Source organism: Oreochromis niloticus, linkage group LG22 (assembly GCF_001858045.2).
Source record: "Oreochromis niloticus isolate F11D_XX linkage group LG22, O_niloticus_UMD_NMBU, whole genome shotgun sequence".
Taxonomy (NCBI): domain Eukaryota; kingdom Metazoa; phylum Chordata; class Actinopteri; order Cichliformes; family Cichlidae; genus Oreochromis; species Oreochromis niloticus.
In genome coordinates, this window is record NC_031985.2 from 13359635 (window position 1) to 13375539 (window position 15905).

A 15905-nucleotide genomic window follows, 5' to 3' on the forward strand; every position below is an offset into this window, starting at 1 on the left:
ACGCCACATAGTTAGAAGACCAGATCCCAGCTAGAATATGTGTAATTAAAAAACAGTTGAAGACCAGTTTCCTGTCTAGTCGGTTACTAATACACAGAATCAGTTATTTTAGTTGTTTTATTTATGAAGCGAAAATCCCAATAACAGTCACCTCAAGGTGCTTTATGTTATAAGATAAGGACCCTACAATAATACAGAGGAAACTGCAATGATCCGATGGGCAAGCACTCGGCAACAGTGTGAAGGAAAAACTCCATTTTGGAAGGAAGAACCCTCCGGCAGAACTAGGCTCAGGGAGATCATCCATCTGTCACAACAAAAATACGTCTTAGACTCAAATGGTTCGGTCTAAGCTGTATAAAGACACCCCTTGTGCTCTCTCTCTCTCCCTCCCTTTTTATCTATCAGGAAGTTATAACATAGAAAGTGATTGTATTACTGATACCACATGAATCAGACTGGTTCTGAAGAAAGTGAGTGCATGAAGGTGCGGTCAGAGTAAGCTGTACTGGAGGAATGGGTAATCACATTCTGCACAGGGGTGTGGACGTTTACCTGCACTGCTAACATTATTAATACTCTGCAAATTAACCTGACATCGTGTGTATCCAACACGCACATAGCTCAAAGTCCTGCACATTTTAGCAGGAATTAAAATATGGCTTGATCACAAAGGATGTGATTAATGGTTTCAGAGGGCTCTTGATTGCAGTAATAACTGGTTTGGAGAACATTTAATATTGTCCAGTCCACCAGTTTTTCTCCTGTTTAAAGAACTAGCCAGGGCTGAAGCCAGTGACTTTTCCAGGAATATCGCATCCCCATTATAAAATTCACAGTTTGTGTTTGTATAGTTACGGCTGCATGCACAAATAAAATGCACTAATCAGTAACACGGAGACTAATGTTTAGTGTGTACACAGGCATTTTCTGTGCCCCATGGAGATGTAATATCCTGAATATGATCAAAAATTGGATAAGCCTCAGAAGCAGCGCATTCATGTTCATGTAAACACACTCATTGTGGGTAGTAGCACTTGATCTTGGAGTGAACAACAGGAAGCTGTGCTGCGTATTTGTGGAACAGGTAGTTCACAGATGGTTACGTAGCTTTTTTATGAGCGAGATAAGACACAAAAGCTGCAAATGAATCGCTCCACATGAGCACCATCTGAAATGGAAAACTACTTACTGATGGAGACTTTGAAAGCTTTTTCAGCTTTCCTTTCCAGAGTTTCCATCCTTTGCTTATGAGACCGAGGAGTGAAGTGTGTGCATGTGTTTTGTGTGTTCGAGGGAGGATTTTTTTTTTTTTTTTTTTAGGTGGTCGGTGAGCGGTGGAAAGGTGGGAGTCTCTCCTTTCAAAAGGGCCAAGAACAAAACAGGAAACCATCCCCTTGTTTTGGCTCGTGGTAGCTACAAGTGTTTGGAATTTTGAGGAGGTGAATTCACATGTTATGTTCATGTCTGTGCTCAGGTCAGAGCATGCACACACAAACACATCCAAGCGTACGTTCACACAGCGCAGGGAATGTCTGGCATGCTTCGATAAGCAGAGACAAGAAGACTGTGAACCCCCTGTGAATGTTATGAGGAGCCATCGCTGAATAGACTAAATACTCTCTGAGATGATTCGGTGACCTTGGTCGAATATGGACTCTTGTTCTTTGTGAGTCAAAGTGCTCCTCGTGCTCGTGTTTTCCAGGCTTTTTTTCCCCAACTAGTTTAAAAAGTCTCATGACCTCCTTCGTGCACAGTAAAAAGCTGTTTTATCTGTGGCGTTGTCTTTCTTTGGAGAGAATAAAAACACAGCGGAGCGCGGCTTCTTAGAATGTGTCTTATCACCACCAGCAGACAATGAGAACGAAGGACTCGGTCTGCGGGAACAAGCGCTGTTGTTGATATTGTTGTTTCCAGTCCGACGGGGCTTTCCTGAGCTTCATCGGGCTTCATATTAGTTTGGCATAGCTGGCATTGTTGTGGGTTAATCAGGGACTTTCTAATATTGGGTTAGGGGCATCCTCCAGCAGAGCTGCTAAACAAAATGACACCTATTCTTCTCTGCTGGCGGAGGCCTTCCTGTAGCTGTCAGTTTTCTGCTCCGTGCGCACATGATAAACAATGTCAGGAGAGATGCCCCTCCTGATATTAAAGCCTTTAATGCTTCCCATCATTGTGCGAAACAATTCGGTAACACAAAGGGAAAAGCTACAAAGACGAAAAAAGACATTTGGCTTATAATTGATTTCTCGATTGTTACAAGTTAACACACACAAAGAAAGATGCATCAATCGGCCTTTGTATGTGACATTCTTTAGATGGGAAGGTTAAATGGTCTCAGTGTTAGCCTAGGAAGCTATTACTATGGGATATGCAGTTCCTGAACTTGCATAATTCAAAATCGGTGTTAGGGGAGTGAATGGCGACTGGTTCACACAGTTTAAGGAGGATATTCATATAGAAAATGTGATGCTTATGCTAAGAGGAAGTAAATACTGCTGAGTGTCTATGAGTGAACATAGTGGGAAATATAAAAGACATTTGTGACTCAACACGGGAAACGACAGTTAAAGACACGCACTTTGCACAAACACAGCCAAGCAATGACAGAATCAGGAGCAACCTCCCTGTGGCTCGGGGCGATCGTGGCTCAAGAGTTGGCAGTCCGTCTTGTAATCGGAAGGTTGCCGGTTCGAGCCCCGGCTCGTACAGTCTCGGTCGTTGTGTCCTTGGGCAAGACACTTCACCTACTGCCTACTGGTGATGGCCAGAGGGGCCGATGGTGCGATATGGCAGCCTCGCTGGCAGCTATGGCTACAACTGTAGCTTGCCTCCACCAGTGTGTGAATGTGAGAGTAAATGAATAGTAGAATTGTAAAGCGCTTTGAGGGTCTCGAAAAGCGCTAAATAAATGCAATCCATTATCATTATTATTATTATTATTATTATTATTATTATTATATAGCACTCTTCACAGGATAAAAACCACAAAGTGCTTCACATTAATATAAAAAAACGATATACATAAAAAAACACACAGCACAAATCTAATTAAAAGCCGATCTAAATAAATGAGTCTTAAGCTGCTTTTTAAAAGAATAAATACAATCAAGGCAACGTAATGATGGAGGGAGAGCACTCCACAACCTGCGGGCCACCGCTCTAAAAGACGTCTCACAACTGTGTCTGAAAAATGCAGCTCACTGAACAGTTTCCCCTTTAGTGATGCTGGTGATGCAGTGCTACACCCACTTTATATGTCACATTTAAGACCATCAAAGAAGCAAATCTTTTATTTTTGCTTTAATCAAGTAATAGAAAATTGTTATATTTGAGTACTTTTGATAAACCAGTTTATTTTTGTTATTAGAGCTGTGCCCATTCCCCTTTCAGATATTAACAGTTGAGCTTTAAAAGATCAAATTAAATAAAAATATGCATTTCTTTCCTTTTTTTTCAGGAAAACTTGATTAAAGCAACTTTTCTTAAAATCATAATATTTTGTGAAGTTTACAACAAAGTCTGTAAAAACAGCATTTTAGAAACAGTGACAGTCTCATGTGACACGAGAAGACATTTTCCTTTGTTCCTGTGAACCTTTCTCTCATTTCACTCAGTGTTTTCTGTTTACTCATAGATGTTGTCACTCAGGTTCAATAGTATTGACCTTTGACCCCAGTGAAGTACTTCCAGGTGGGGCCTCTCTGTTCTCGCCGCGACGCTGAGCAGAGACCTCCTGCAGCTACGCACAGATACGCCAACCCTAAACAAATAGGTGAACCAGCCGCTCAGAAACGAGCCTGATTTCTGTGAGCGTGTCGGCTTCATCGGGATAAAAGACGACAAGCAACTCAGATCATTAGATTAACAATAAAATGTCACTGAGCTGCATTACCAGGCTAATTTTCAAAAATCTAATTTAACCAATTGGAGTTCAGAGGCTTAAATAAATGTGCTGCAATTGTCTATAATTAGTTAAAATGTCTATATAGACATATTTATGTGAACATTGTGGCTAAAAAACAGTAACTTACTACCACAGGTTTGTGAACAGGTTCAAACATCAACGCAGAAGCACTTTTCCTTTATTTTTGGGTGGCTGTGACTCAGGAGGTAGAAAAGCACTGTATAAGTAGCAATCCATTATCAGGAAATGCAGCCAGAGACCAAGACCTTCACCAAAGTGGTTAGGTAATAGATAAACAGTTCAATGACAAGTTTCTGTTTTTCTCTGTCTACTAAGGACATTTCGGTTAAAAGAAAGTTTTCATCAGTCAACAAAAACTTTATTTTTATAAACATAGGACAGTCTGGGCAGTGAGCTGCCACACCTTTTTCTGTAATTTAAACATTTATGATGCAGAAAAACTGAGATGCGATGTTGAAATTGCACTTTTTTATCTTGCGTGGACATATCTCGGGGATTAAATGTGTAGTTAAATGTATTTACACTGACAGAAAGTGAAGTTTCACTCGTCCAGCCCAATTAAGATCAGTGTGTTACTGTATGTGGCCCTCGATGTAAAATGAGATGTGACATCCCTGTCATTACAGCAAAGCACACAGAGCTGGATGTAAACAAAGATGCTACACTACCTGTTCTACAAACAGCCTTTTTGTGAGGGGCAGCCAATCAGAAAACATTTGTCTAAAATAGTAGTTTTCAGGGTTCTTACATTCAGAAGGTCTCACATACCAGATTTTTTTTTGTTGTTAACAATAAAAATGCTCCAAGCTGCTCCGTGTCCCACCGCTGAATGAAGTGTGGGGCTCTGCGGAGGCACAATTCAAGATAAAGATTATCTTGAACTATGAATCAGTGAATGCAAATCTGCTGCATAACAAGTCTCCTTTTAAACAAACAAAATAAGACACTCTGATGTGATGCCAATCAAGTTCATCAACTTTCTTTCACCACACTCATCGCTGCTAAACCACAGAGTTATTAAACTGTGATAGATATGAATCTGGGATTTCGCAAAGTCTCGGGTGCCGTGGTGACACTTGGGTGTAAATTTGATGTTGTTCTCTTTGACGGTTAATCAGCATTTAACTACTTACTGAAATGACTGCTTAATGAACACCTGCAGGTCACTTTCTCAGTGTTTTTTAGCCACCAGCCATCTGCAGGAGCTCCTCTCATTCCTCTGACTTAAACCGACTTTGAGCTCATCATCTGTGACAGCTGCAGTTCGCGGCTGTTTGATTTGATTAATTTGGATTTTCTCCCCGGTTCATTTCTGCTGCAAAGATGTTGTGAGAAGCTCAAAACTTGTTTTCACTTGTCATGAATTTATTTCCTTTGTGGAAGCACAACGTGTTACTCCTGCAAATTAACCGGAGCAAGCCAAACACTTTTAGTGCTTATTACTACTATAAACACACCTGCTAGCCTAGCAACATCAAGGCTACAAACACCTCGTAAGCACTCCCTAATGATACTCTGCTGAACACCATAATTATGCTCTCTCCTGAAGGCGAATCTGTATAGTCACAAAATGTATGACAGTGGGGGGTTTTTGGCTAAGAATCACCCTTTGGGGGATGACTAGCCACTGATGCAAGAATGACTGGTTCATGCATACACTAAAGACAATGGGACTTTTAGGTTATTTAAAAGAAATGGATGCATCTTCTGGTTAGTTCTGTGAATTTGTAAAGCAATAGAGCTTTATTATTTGGTTACTGCAGCCTAAATTGACAGTACTTTCAAAAATAACAATTTTTTTTATGGCATTGCAACGGGGAACTTTCCACTGCATGTGGCTAAAGCCTCATGAAGTTCCTTTAAGCAGGAAAAATCGTGTCCCATGATTTAGATTCAGGCCAGTACAGTATTGTTTTCTCTCCATAGTGGTAGAAAATACATGGACTTATCATTATGGTAAAAATAATGAACCTGATGTTTGGTGGCATGTCTTTGGTAGGATAGAGTATATCTTCCATATGTTTCTATATACAGCTGTCACCTGATCTCAGTGAGATTGTTTAAATGCATGATTTAATATTAATGTAATCTCAGTGATATCAGTGGAATTATTGTGTCTGTTTATAGATCAGGTTAATTCATGCAATCTTTCTCTGTAGGAAGGAAAAAAAGTCTTTACAGAAAATAGTCTACACAGACGTCACTGTTTCAGAAGAACATTTCACCACTGATAAAACTAACTGATATGAATTTATTTCTCGTAGTTCTGACTATTATTTATGACCAGCTCTAGATTCTGATACCTACAGGCGCTACGTTAAAATGCTCTGACCTTGTGACAGGTCCCTTATTGGTAAAAGAAATTCTAAAAATAAGCATTGAACTAATTTCAGTTTGCCTTTTTCCTCGTGTTGTCTCTGTTTGAAGCTATCGTCTTCTTCTTATGTAAAATGTTCGTGCTTGAAAATATCTTGTTGAAATCAGTGCAAGGAGTGGGTTGTGAAGTGATGTATGATAACAACTTTAGGTGATGTTAGTTCTGTCCTAAGCCTGTGCATTAGGGCCTGTGTTCACACGCAATGTTGTTGTTGTTGTTGTTGTTTTTGTTTTCTCAAACCGATCGAGGTTTAATATAAGGAATGAGCATTTCTGCAACCTACATCACTATGCAACTTTCTCAGCCAGCAATGCTGTAATGCCACTTTTTCATAATAGCAATGTCACAGCATAACAAGTCTCTTAAAAAGCAATGTTATCTAAGTTTAATTAATGCAACAGGCCAGTTTTGTTTTGTTTGACATGTTGCCTCTATCTCTGCTAACATTTGCTGCCTGCTCTCAACAAAGAAGTACAGGAATACTAGCCATGTGTTTAAATGCCGCTCTTGCTAGTTAGCATCTGAAACACTAGTCAGTAGTTATATAATAATGCGCAACAGCAGGTAACTGTTGAACTTAAAAGGTTGCTAAAAGTGCACCATACATGAATAACCTGGGTTTCAGCAGTGTAAAGCCACATTTGCACATTTGTGTGGACGTTAACCTGCAAGTACACCGTAGCTGCTAATGCTAGCCACAGTCTGCAAACTAATCTGACTTTGTGTGTGTGTGCAAGGTGTAAAAGGCACAAGGATACAAGTGCTGTATGTTTTGACATTAAAAAATAATTGAAATTTTAATTAATTAATTAATTAATTAATTGTATTATCCTCCTGAGACCCAGCCTATTCATTATGTTCTCTTTAGTGGACAGAAGCAGTTAAACTGAGATATAAAGATATGATAAATGTCCTTATTATGGCGAGTGTGTATCCCTGTCCAGATTACGTAACAACAAACAAACGGTAAAACAGATTTTTAGCATGCTGGTGACAATGATCTGCTTTATCTAAAGACTCTTTATCTTATGTTTTGTTTCAAAATCATGTGTAAAAACACTTCAAAGATAAAGGAGAGCAAGTATGGTTTGGGAGATGTCATTTTAATTGGGGGGGGGTAGCTTCAATGAGAAGAATGTAAATCAGATGTAAGCATTGCTTCTGTCTGAGCCAATCATTTTATATAAACTCTGGATTTTATGTACTGTAATATGTAGGCACTGAATAGACTAAACTTTCAGAGTGACTTAGTGACTTTAGTGACTTTTAGAATTGTTGACTTGTGTGATTTATCTTTTCTTTTAGTAGTTTTTTTTAGTAAATTGCTCCCCAGAAACAATCCTAGTTTTTGTCATCAGCTGAACCTAAAAGAAATCTGACATTTTCACTTTCCATTCTTTGTTCTTTTTGAGGGAAAACTTGTGGTCACAGCGAGAACAAACTCCACACAACAAAGTTGCAGCCAGCTGTGTCGTGTTCAGACTCACGCTCTGTCTGTTCTGAAGTAACTGTACCGTCTACGAGATCATTTGTCTCTCCGTGGTGCTGATCAAAGTCAGTTGTGCGCAATTATTTGGTTGATTGAATGTCTTTCCATCACAGACTCTGCCGCTTGCAGCCGGAGATGTTCACAACGCTCAGATCAGCTGTCATGCTTTCGTTAATCTGCTCCATGTGTGAGAGGAATGTGTGCAGGACGAAAGCTGTGGCTTGTTGCATTAGTGAAGCTGGAAAGAAATGATCATTCCTTCTCCCAGCACCTTGGGAATGCTGGTGTCTGAACTGAGGGGTCACTGCTGAGCACACAGGACATGAATGTGAGGAATTTTGTTTGCTAAAATCTTTAGCAGGTGCCTTCAAACATGCTAACTGTACGTGTAAGCTTCCCTAAGGAGACTATGGAGCCCTGATATCATGCAAGTCTCGACTTCTTGGTAATTTCATTCCTCATCTGCCGTACCTGTGCTCTCCTAGCATGTCTGAAAAAGCACAGTTGTAATCAGGCTGACTTGTTCAGCACTGTGTTATGTTCAGCAGTCCCAGATGCCATTTGAAATGAAGTGGATTCTTTAAAATATGGAAAACAGATTGCTCATTATGTCGTGCCGCTATGTGGAAAATCTTCCTGAAGCGTACGAGAGTCATCAAGCAACTCCATTCAAGTTTTTAAGCTGATTTCACTCGACCTGAACTCTGCAGTTCGTGGAGATTTTCCAGACCTGTGGGAAGGTCTGCAACACACCAGTGAACAAACAAACTCTGGGTGCGTCAGGATGATGCTAAGAGAGGTGGCAGGCTGTGGAAAGGGGTGCTGTACACAGTTTGGTGGTGAATGAATGACACCAGGTGCCACCTGCAGTGGACAGACCGCACAAGCTGCATGAAGTCGAGTTATCAGTTGTTTATCGACCTTTCCGTCCTCACAGCCGGTCTGTTTGTGCGACTGCTTAAGTTCCAGTCAGTAGGCCAGGCATTGTCGGGCATTTCAGTCAAAGTTCCTGTAGTTCAATGCCATCTCTCTCCTCCTCCCTTTTCTCTTCCTCTTGTTCTGTCAACATTTCCCGGCTGAGAAATGGGAGGTAGACTTTGCTAAGGTTGACTTTAGTTCTTTATTTCTGCTCTGATCAAAAGTCTGTGTTTGGCTTGGACTTGTTTGGGGATTTCCTGTCACCCAGACTGGGTATCAAATGAATAGGTGGCTTTTTATGCGAGAGAGCTTAATCATAATTTTGATCATCTGATAACAAAGCGTTTCTCACGTTCAGGAATATCTTATTCTTAAAACTTTCAGTAATCAACTGTTACCATAAGAAACAAAACTGTGTAATCTTGAAATAAAATCAATGTAATTACCCATGTTCACCCCGAAAATGTCTTTGGCTACATCTACACTGATCCGGATAAATTTGAAAATGGCGTTTTTGTCTAAAAATGCTCCGCGTCCAAACACGTTTTCAATCGTTTTCATCCTCACTGAAAGCGCTTATGTTCCTGTAAACACCTTAAACGTAAGACGATTCGACCTGCGTCATTGCCGTTAATTTACTTTCCAGCTCTTTGAAACAAAATGTCGAGGAAAAGCACCGAGTTTTATCTGGAGCATGTACAAACTGATATTAATCTTTAATATCAGCTGTCAAAATTGAGAGCAAACAAAACGACTGCTGTACAATGCCGTCCGCCGTCTTAGTTGAATTGGTCACATGACTGCATCATATGACTAAAATGCGTCATCGTTTTCGCAGTCCACACTGCGACACGAAAACAGCATTTTCAAATTTATCCAATTTGGAGAGCGTTTTCAAAAAGCTCTGTTTACCTTGACCAAAAACGCCGTCTCAGTGTGGACGAGAGAAGACAGGAAGAGTGTGGGGGCATGACAGGTAGTGAAGCATTACCTTTACACAAAATGTGCTGCTTGCTTATCCTGGTGAACTATACCAGCACCCAGGTTACTTATATTTTTTTGTTTTGTTTTCTCAGCAAATCTCACGAAAACACTTCAAATTAGTCTCACTCAGCCTAAAGCTCACTGGTTCCTTCTGAAGACTTAAACAAAGGGTCGCAGACATTAGCAGCTCTTCTTATCAGTCTGATTAGATATTATCCATAATGCTTTTCAGCTATGACTAAAATGTGTCCACATGCTCACCAATAAAAGTTTGTAATTTTTATTATTATTTAATCATAAACATAGAATTATAATCAGTTCGCGATTCTCTTGAAACAGCTGGACACTGTTACTTAAGCAGGACTATTTTCAGCTGTGGATTAATGTACATTTGGTGCTGCAGGATAGTGATAAGATGTCACAAAAGTCCTTCCTGGATCACAGATTGTGCATCTGTTCTTCAATGTGATTAACAAATTAAGGAGATTATTGCGCAATTATTATTATAGGAGTCATGTACACGGGTAAAACATGTTACGAGATTAGAGGCGTCAGTCAGCCTTTCTCCCCGTGGGCATCACTGGTGCCTCAAACGTCTTTCACCCTGAACCTCCCCCACTCTGTCCTCCACTCTTTTTCTCCCTCATCACGCCAAACCCACTCACAGCCTCAGGATTAACCGGTAAGAAGCTGTCTATCGACACCCGTGGCAGCGAGGTAATGGAGCAGTAAGGACTGTTTTGAGGTGTGTAACTGTCAGGCAGCGTGGGGTGCTGCAGGCTCATGGCTTTGGGATTAGCGTGACAGGAGAGGGCTGTTTCCTCTTATTTGAGCTGACTGGGTGACCTCAGACGCTGCATGCCATCAGCTTTTCTGTTTAGCCATAGCAACACGAGAAAATATTTCATAGTGTAGCCAAGGAGGGAGAAACTATAAAGTTTATAGCATGTGTTTGTGTAGCTGTTGTTTCCGTTGCATCTTTGAGGCCTTTAATCAGCCCACCAGGGACCTGAACTCTGTGACCTCGGGGGGGACCGGGCTGTTGTTGCCGGGGACCACAGAGGGACGGGTCAGGAATTAGAAGAGAGTTACAAACAGGTGGTGCCACCAGCGCTTTGCCAAAATATTTCATGCTTAACCAGGCTTTCTCAAAACGTGTTACCCAAGTGAGAGCAATGAGGAAGGCGGAGGAGGGGGAGCTGCCGCTGACACCAGCATCAGATGAAGAATGTGGATAACGCTGTTTTTGTGGATCTGCCTGCATAGAAATTAAAAAATTGAGTCATTTTGTGCTAGAAACTCTGTTAGCAGGTGTGAACAGGGACCTGCTGATGTTTTCTGTCATCCAACAATAACACCACACAGACTTAATGACGCTGGCTGGGCGAAAATATCTTTTAAGCCTGCATGTCTTCCTGTTTGTATTTATTATTATAACATGAACCCATGAAGAATCAGACAAGGATCTGCTTTTTTAAAATGCAGGTTTTTATCCAACTCCAAACAATCATATCTTTCTTGTATGTTGTCTATGATCTCTCTACACTCCTCTTTCATGCCTTTTCTTTAACTTTGCCCACTAACCAGTCATACCAGCCCCTTCCTGATCCTGGTTCAGCCCGACCTCCCTCCTCGGCATGCACTGATTCAATTTCCCCCAGTTCTGAGATGATACAGAGCTTTGGCTTCAGTACTGTTTTCAGTATAAAACTAAACTTAATTTATATGTGAGTTTCGTCATTTATGCTCATACTTGTTTCTCCTTTTCGTGCTCTCAAAGTGAGCTCACCTTCTCACATTCATCACGCTGACATCAACGCATTTTGTTGCGGTTACGTCCAATAAAGGCTTCACAACATATTTGAACATGAGGGTGTTACATGGCTAGAGTGAGCGTAAATGAGAGAAGCTGTCAGGGAAAACATCATCAAAGCTGGCCGAGCTTTTCAGACCGCTTCTCTTGTGCCAGAAAACTTTTCAGAATAAAGCAAAGCTCTCTGGCTAGCAACAGGTGCACCGCTGCTGCAGGTGGCGACGTTCAGTTTAACGGATCTGTCTGTTATCACTCAGAGTCAGTTTAGCTTATTTGAGTTAGGACTGAATTAACATAGAGTCCAATTAACCAAGTCTCCATCTGTTAAGAGGGAGTTCTTCCTCCCCACTGTCTCCAAGTGCTCATAGACAATCATCTTATCACTGAGGTCCTCTTTCTAGTTCGAGTCATGTTTGTGATCTTTAATAAGTTTAGTTTTGAGTGGCTGTTTTCATACTTTAACTCACTGTGTGGTGAGGTTTTGGCTCCAGGAGGTGATGACACTACCACACATTGTCTTTGCACTTATTCATCTGGTTACTAGAGATTGCTCAATTTCTTATGATTATTTTCAGTGCACAAAAACATTGAACTCAAAGAGAAAAAGAAAGTGTTTAATGAGATTTAGCTGGTAGACAATCTACATCTGTAAACTCTGGAAAGATGCAGGCAGCATTAGTAGTACAAGGAATATGTAGAGTAATATAATCTCACGTACATGCAAAGCCTAAACTCCCTGCAACCACAACTCACACAGCATACACAAACCCCTCTGTTTTACTCGGTGACCATCAATAATCCCATCAGTAAGCATAAAGATGTATTTATTACCTTTATTTTACCAGAGAGTCCCTTGGGAATTGCAATCTCTTTAACAAAAGAGACTTATGTGCAAAAGGAATATGATGTTTCATCACAGTTTTCCCACATGAAAAGGACGAATTCAATCAGGACTTCTGTAGAACTTCCATACAGGATTCTGGTAACTAATAAACACGTGAACTGTGCCAACAGAGATCTTTTCACTATCTACAGGTGAACTACTTTGAATAGAGGGATGCATCAGCTTCTATTCACCGAATTAAATGAGCTGGAAGAGATGACGCTCGGTGAATACTGATATGTGCAATGACTGGATTACTTCCAAATTTCATATATATGTATATATATATATATATATATACATATACATACATATACATATATATATATACATACATATACATATATACATTTATTAGGGTCTGTTATTTATATTTTAGTACTTAGTTTTTGTATTTATTTTTGTATTGATTACAGTTATTTCTGCTGTTTTACCTGTTGTTTGGTAGCACGCTGCAATACTGAGGCCTTTCATATGTCAATGGTTGAATGACAAAGCTGGATCTGAGTCTGGGTCTAAACTACAAAATAAAAAGTACATGTGGAGGAAAAAACATTTTAATTAATTAAAATAAAAATACAAACTAGAGTTTTAAGAAAAGTTAATTATTTAACTAAAATAAAACTTATATAGAGGGAAATTTTAATAGGTTAAAAATGTGTCAATCTGGTATCGAGATATAGCTGATGAGGTGTTCATGGGCGTGTTTATGTGAGTCAACAGCTTTCAAAAGATATCTACTGTGATTTTCCCCAATGTTGACTCTTAACGTGCATCCTTTGCAGAACAAAATGCTGAAACTAATAATAACTAAAGCTAAAAATATCTTCAAGCAATAAAAACTAAACTGAATCTAGCAAACTTGAAACGAAACTAATTTAAAAAGCAAAAAAAAAAATCATAGCAAAGAAAAATAAAAAAATTATTAGAAAATATAATACTGTAATAACTCTAGTCACATGATAGGAGGTGCAGTTTGCTGTGATGAGTGTGTCATAGAAATGACAGTTTGTTGCTTCTGTTTATTAAGTTTTGCTTTCTGCAGACATGTTTGGATTGAGGCATAATTCGGAGTAACAGCTTCATCTGATACTGACGGTATTCATTGTCGCTATCTTCCCACCATCCGAGAGGCAGACAGCGACAATGACTGGTGGTTTCCAGGTATTTTTGGCATTCATCAGAAGAGGCGGTCCCTCATCCTGGTTTACGGTAAGAAGGTGATAACATCAACAGAGCAAAATGTGTTGAAATGATAATTGGATTCGAGTCCATGATCTTCCACATCCGGGTAGAAAGTAATCCAGCAAATTAGAGAGTGTGACGCCACACAGCAACAGCGCACTCGGTGTAAGTTCGATCACTGTTAGGAACATGCAGATGTTGTGTGATGTTAAGAGGAAACGTTTGGTAATGTAACAGCCTCCTGCAGCTCTGCTTTACCCCATGCTGGGGCTTTGCACTTTAACCTTTCTGCACGTTTTTTTTTTTTTTTGTCATCTTCTCCTCATTCCTCTGTTTCTTTCAGCCTTTTGTCCCTGACTCTTGTCTTCCTCTGGCTTTTCAGGACAGCTTACTCATTTCAGGTTCAGTGACCAACAATCATCCAGCACAATGGTTTGAGTCTGAGAAATGGGCTCAGCTTGCTTCCTGTGTGTAGGAAATCCAACTCTTTCCAGCTTGTAAATAACAGAAATGAGAGGAATTGTTTTCCCAACAAGGTTTTCTAATCTGACTTTAGTATCCTCTTCTTATTCAGGGAACAGCATAGATGTCATAAGTAAAAAATGTATCCCACTCATGGGTATGGTCTATGCAAAGTAAAGCCTGATACAGTTACTTAATTGCGGTGCCTGCCACTATAAGAACACATCAGCGGGGCACACATGTTGGAAACATGACACGGGTTAATGTGTAAAAAATGTGTAAAATAAAAAATGACATAGGAAAGGATTCATGTGAATTTCTACTCATATTACTACTCTGGTTCTCTGCACTTTGTACATAATAAATCCATAAATAGTACATCCTGGTAAGGCAACTCAAACCAGTATTTTTTATGTAAATGATAAATCATTTACTATGCATAATGTGAAATCAACCTTGACGTAATTAGCTTTTTTGACTCTTTAGGTCCTCTTGGTTCTGCAGAGCGTTTAACTCCTGACATCTCTTTGTTTTTGTTTTATGGCCCAGGAATTTTACTGCTTTTACTTCCAGTGGCAGACAGCTGCTCATTAAGCTACCTGCACAAATGGCAAAGGGACAAAGCTGGAGACTGATTGACGATCACAATGGAGCATGTTGAGCTAAAGGGCTGGCTACTTCTCAGAGCTAAAAGAAGAGTAAATATTACAATTAAATATACCCAAAGTGTATTTATGTTGCTTTATTTTTAAATGTGCCTCCCTTTGCCAGGCACTCTGGTTTCCTGTTACAGCCTAAACGCCAACATTTGTACACCAGGTCATTTAAAACTGTGCTGTCTCCTGTTTGGTACTGAGCAGTTTACTGTTTACTTCTCCAAGTGGCTTTGTGCTGCAGAGCAATGCTGCAAGATGAGAATAAACCAAAGCAAAAGTAAAGCTGACAGCTTAACAGGAGACCTCCATTAAGTCAGAGAGTTGGTGGCGGTGATAATTCTGTTATTTCAGCACTACAGAATCACATAATATCCACTTCTAAGTACTAGGTGAAAGTGAAACATTTCACACAGCTCTCAGCAGTCTTATAAAAGCTAAGTACATCCCGTGATACAGCAGCTTGTAGCACCACCTTTAGCAGCAATAACTTTAAGTAATCATTTTCTGGATGACTTTATCAGTCTCTTACGTCACAGCGGAAGAATTTTGGCCCACTCTTCTTTACAACGTTGCTCCAGTTCATTGAAGTTTATGCACAACTCTGTTAAGGTCCCACGGCAGCATATCAATCGGGTTGAGGTCTGGACTTTGACTGGGCCATTGCAACGCCTTCATTTATTTCTTTTTATGCCATTCTGCTGTAAATTTGCTGATGTGCTTGAGATTATTGTCCTGTTGCATGACCCAGTTTTAGCCAAGCTTCATCTATCACACAGATGGCCTCAAATTTGACTCTGTAAGACTTTGGTATAAGAGAAGAATTCATGGTCAACTCAGTGAATTGCACGATTTCCAGGTCCCGTGGAGCCCAAATCTTGACTCCTCCACCGCCGTCTTGTGGTTTGTTCAAATGCAACTTTGCAAATCTAAGCTGCACTGCCATGTTTTGTTTATCGTTCAGTTTGCCATACTTGGTATTGTCATTCACTTCAACATGTTAACTGAGGTCTGAGATGTAGCCTTTGTTCTTTGTTTTCCAGTTTCTCTGAGCTTTGCACGATCTGATCTTTTGGTAAAATGCTGGAATGTTCATACTTGGAAAGAATGTTGCACCAGACAAGACGCCAAGATAAATCTAGCTTTTTGCGCCAAACTTTTTTTTTTTTTTCTTCCGAGGTGGTCCCACTTGCTGATTATCTGTTAATCGGAT

At 40.0% G+C, this 15905-nt stretch overlaps 1 long non-coding RNA gene across 6 annotated transcripts in view; it reads left to right on the forward strand.

Moving 5' to 3' along the window:
* Positions 1 to 15905, forward strand: part of LOC102075754 (uncharacterized) — a 103715-nt gene that overhangs the window by 36355 nt on the left and 51455 nt on the right. The window contains exon 3 of one of the 6 annotated variants that reach the window (XR_003216064.1): positions 13438 to 13604. The exons of the other annotated variants lie outside the window; for them this stretch is intronic. This is a non-coding gene — a long non-coding RNA (uncharacterized LOC102075754). The remainder of the gene's footprint in view (positions 1 to 13437; positions 13605 to 15905) is intronic. 6 annotated transcript variants of the gene reach the window in all.